The sequence below is a fragment of the Quercus lobata genome, chromosome 8 (assembly GCF_001633185.2).
Source record: "Quercus lobata isolate SW786 chromosome 8, ValleyOak3.0 Primary Assembly, whole genome shotgun sequence".
In the NCBI taxonomy this organism is placed as follows: domain Eukaryota; kingdom Viridiplantae; phylum Streptophyta; class Magnoliopsida; order Fagales; family Fagaceae; genus Quercus; species Quercus lobata.
The window spans coordinates 44,693,800-44,698,828 of NC_044911.1; positions in this window are offsets into that span (position 1 = coordinate 44,693,800).

A 5,029-nucleotide genomic window follows, 5' to 3' on the forward strand; every position below is an offset into this window, starting at 1 on the left:
TTTAAAGCTAAGTGTGCTGATCATATTGGTGTATTAAACTAATTAAAGAGAGATACTTTGGGAGAAGAGTGGGGCAAGGGATTTCTCCGGATGGAAGAAACGAATTAAAGTAAACACATTTGTTGGGATTTCTGCTTTCTCTCTTTTTGTTTTGTTTTTCTTTGTTTTCCGTTGCTTTTTTCTGTTTTTTTAAAGCGCAGAGAAGGAAAAGTTTGATAAAACAATTGACTGTAAGTGACCAAGTGGTGATAGCCGTGAAGCTTTTCATTTCTTTATTCTCTGATAGGAAGGAAGGTATAAAGTGGCGGGAACTGTGGTGCGATGGCTTTTAATAGTATATAAAAATGTTGGAAATTACATAGGAAGCCTTTAGGGATTTGATTTACGTCAATTAAAGGTCCAAACTTATCAAACCGTTTCAACTTTAATTTTTTTTTTTTTTTTGTCATTCATTTCTTATATTTTGACATATAATAAAGAGGAGTGTTATGTTCACAATATTTTCACAACAAATCATAAGTGATAAGTTATTATTAGTTTTAATTTGAATTTACAACTTAAATGACTTTTTTGCCCACCCATAACAATTGATATATAACAACCTACAATTTAGAATTTGTTATGAAAATATTGTGGATATACATTTCTCTATAACAAATAATGAAAAATAGCAAACTATTTTCAATTTTTTGGCATTCACTTTCTTACTCTTATATTTCTTCTCAAAAAAAAAAAAAATTTTTTTTTCTTACTCTTTATCGAATTTTTATCTCTAAATAAAGATGTCTCTCTTTAATCTTTGTTGATTATGTTCTATGGTTGCCAAATGGATTTATGAACAAATGAAAAATACAAGTTTAATTAATGATATCTTGCTTCTATCTATTTTGTTAATGTAAAAAATTAACAAATTAGAGATAGATAAAAGTTTCAAATTAAAACGATTTAATAAATTTGGGACTTTTAAGTATCAAAAATCATATGACCTAAATTGAAATATAATAGAAGCTCTGTGTTGTTTTATATAATTCCCCCACCCCTCCCCAATAAAGTGAAAAATGAGAAGGGGGATATTTGTATCAGACTATATATCTAAGTGTTTTGTTTTTTTTTTTTTTTGGTTTTTGGTTTTTTTTTTTGTTTTTTGTTTTTTGTTTTTCACTTTTCACTCCTTCATAGTCCATACACTATTGGAACTTGAATTACCATGGCTATTGTCACCAAAATTGCCCTCCAATAGACCACTGTTAAGGAATTTAGATTGTACCAATTTCAATTATCAAAGTCGTGAGTGCCTAATATTGTTATTTATTTATCACTATCCTCCTATTAGGATTGGATAAATAAATATAATATATATATATATATATATAATTAATTGAAACCGTAAGTTGGGGTAGGCTGTAATACTTGAAAAAAAAAAAAAAAAAAAAAAAGGTTGAAACCCTAGCTATATATAAGCTAATTTTTTTTTGAGAAATAATTACATCATGCTGCTAATTTTGCAACTCGAACCCTTTTCCCCTAAACCCCCAAGCACTTTGTGCATGGGGAGGTGCCAATTTAGCTATAAGAACTTTGACCTATATAAGCTAATTAAGTCAGCCGTATAATGACAGATATTTTGAGAGAGGAGACTACTCAAAATACTCAAGTAACTTGAGGTAAGAGCCTAAGAATCTCATTCTTTGTCAAATCTAAGCTTTATTTGGAATTAGAGTATTTTTTTAATGAGTTTTATGATGTAAACAAAGAAGGGTTTAGATTTATATTTTTGGTAATTTGGACGCTAGGTACCTGCAGATTTTTCTGTCTCAATATTGTGATTTTTTTCCTATGCCCGCTGTTGTGTCTCATGCGTGTAAGCGTAGATGGTAGTTGCAGAAGGTGAGGCATGGTTAGTCCGGTTCTGCACACGTTTTTGCCTTAAGAAGTTGTACCGAATTGTGGATTTGGTGAATAGGAAAAGTCATGGTGTGGGATTGAAGTCTCTGACAATTAAAATAAAAAAAACAGCACAAGATATAGAGGATGGGTCTAGGTGGTGTCCTTTATAGATTGACTTTTGACCTTATATGGCTGTGTGTACAGCTTAATATATAGGCTTTTTTCCCAGGAAACTATTAGTGGTAGGAAGTAAATGAAATATATATTATGGATATGTGGATTTTTAGTGTGAGATAATAGTGGAAAATTAATAGATATTTTTAGCTATTTCTCTTCTGTTGGGTATCATTATAAGTTTTTTTTTTAAATTATTTGACTATTGAGTAAATGGTGCCTCTAAAATTGTTTTAGATGATATTTAAAAATTTTAGAGGAAATGTTAGAGAAGAGTTCCTCTTGGTATGACTTTTGGAAGTAAGTAATTTTATCCTAAATGGTTTTATTTTGCGTATTTTAATTACTGAAAATTGTTTACAATTGTTACAATTTTATTTTAATTGTTTTAGCTACATTGATTTAAAGTAAAGAATAAAGAATTATCACAAATATATTTGATTACTGAATATATAATATTATATATGAATATATATATATATATATGTATTTTAATGAGATATATTTTAGTTTTAACTATGATTTGATATATATGATTTTGGACAATTTGATTATATTTTGACTCTGATACCCAGTCAATGGGGTTTATTCATTGGTACGCTGATACCCAGCCAATAGGGTTTATTCATTGGTACTCTGATACCCAGCTAATGTGGGTTATTCATTGGTACTAAAGCTAGTTCTATCTGGGGCATTACGAGCTTATCGTATTTCTGGACCCAGCTAATAAGGGATATACATTAGCACGAAACTAATTTCATCTGAATCCGATGCCCCATCATGGGGATATAGTGTGACCATAGTCATAAAGATTGTTTAGAATATGACTTATGTTTAAATATTTGAACTATTTTAAATCCTTGAAATTGCTTATGTGTTTTTGGAACCTATTGTAAATTACAGTTTTGATATATGGAAAACTGATTATTTTCTAATCCATTTATGATATATTTGTAAGATTAAAATATTTGATCTATGTACAACTTATTATTTTACAGATCTATTTGCTTGATAAACTTATTAGGATTTTGGTTACTTATTGAGATGTCAACTCATCCCCCTTTTTCCTCTCCAGTTTCAAATTGTGAAGAATAGCAAGTTTTGAGAGTTTTGCTGTTGTGTTGCGAGCATGAAAGAAGCTTAGTAATTTTGAGATTAGATGCTCTTGTAATACTCTTATATCTTTTGGCCAATTGGCATTATGTACATGAGGTTTGGATTTTGTTCCTTTTGAATTATTGGAGATTTATTCATAAAGAAATTGTTGAGGTATGTTGGATTTATTTAATATAATTTTTGAAGATAAATTTTAGTTACTAAAAAGGCCTTGCACACTTGTAGGGTACTTACTTTATAAGTGTGCGGCCATTGTCACATGCTTATCTTTATAGTTGGGTTTGGGGCGTGATATTGTGCAACCATAATTTTATAATATTAGTCCAAATTTAGAAATTGCAAGTATTTTACATTAAATGAGGAAAACTGTAAATTTATGTAAGATTCAATGTTTTATTTTTTTAAATGTCCCGATATTTCCTAAAAAACCAAAGTGGAGGCAACCAAGCAAAGAGTTTTGTAACTGAATTAACACTTTCAAATGTTTCCAATATGAACATTTAGGGTTCAAATCCCCACTCCCCAATCGTTGTAACTAATTCTTCTCCTAAAATAAAAAATGGAGGCAACCATAGTCAAAATATAGCAAACTAAAGTGAAACTATGATGCCTTTATTATCAATAAATAATCATTCAAATTTATTTTGACACTATGCAATTTTTTATGATGTAAAAAATTGGTATATTAAAATAGGTCTACAATTTAAAAAAAGAAAAAGAAAAAAGAAGGTCTACTTGATTTAGTAGAAAAAGATTATGAATGCATTAATTATAGTCAATGACTTGGCCATATCCATTATGATGTAGCCTATTCTTATAGTTTCATATTGTTAGAACATGATGGAAAGTAGGTGCAAGTTAAAATTACTTATACTATGAAAGACAATAAGGGCCAATCATTCGATAGTTAGTGCATAATAATCTTAGCTATCATTCCATAATAAGATTCATGCGCATTGAGTGTTGGCCTCCTTAATAAATCTATTATGACATTGCCAATAGGTTGACAATAATAAGAAAGTGTATGCATACCTACAATATGACATTTTTAATAATTTTTTTTCATATATATAACAAATCTAGACAGTGGAATTGTGAACTTGACCTTCTCAAAAAATTAGGGGTATTGTTGAGTTATAGTAATTATGGATATGGACGATAGAGGTAATATCCATGCATTAGTATGGACATGGATTATTTTGGGTTGATCCGACCCACCAAAGACGGGGTAAGGGTCATAAGAATAGCAACCTATTTTAGTTCAATAAGTTTCTAACCTAACCCTGACCCAACCTATGTACTAGGTCTACTTGGCCGTGGACTTCTTTACAAGGCTAATGGTCATTTATGAGTATACATGTATACAGATTCAGATCAGAAAAAATCCTCTCAAATAGAAGATCATCTATTGGATATTGCACCTTTTAAAGAGGAAACTTGATTACTTGGGAGTAAGAAACATAATGTTGTGTCTTGTTCTAGTACGAAAGTTGAGTATCGAGCCATTGGATCATACGATTCTCCCAAAAATTTAAATTATTAGGTAATGTAAAAACTTAAGCTATTACATTCTCCCAAAAACTTAAAACTGTTAGGAAATTATAATTAATCATTTAACCATGGTTCTAACAATGTGCAATTACTTTTGACTATGTATTGTGACAATCAAACAGTAATTCATATTGCTTCAAATCCTGTGTTTTATAAGTGAACTAAACATATTGAAGCGCATTGCCATCTTAAAAAAAAAAGTGTAAAGTTATTGCCACTCCGTATTTTTGTACAAGAGATTAAATTGCGGATATGTTTACTAAATCCTTATGTAAAACTAGATTGGATTTATTATGTAACC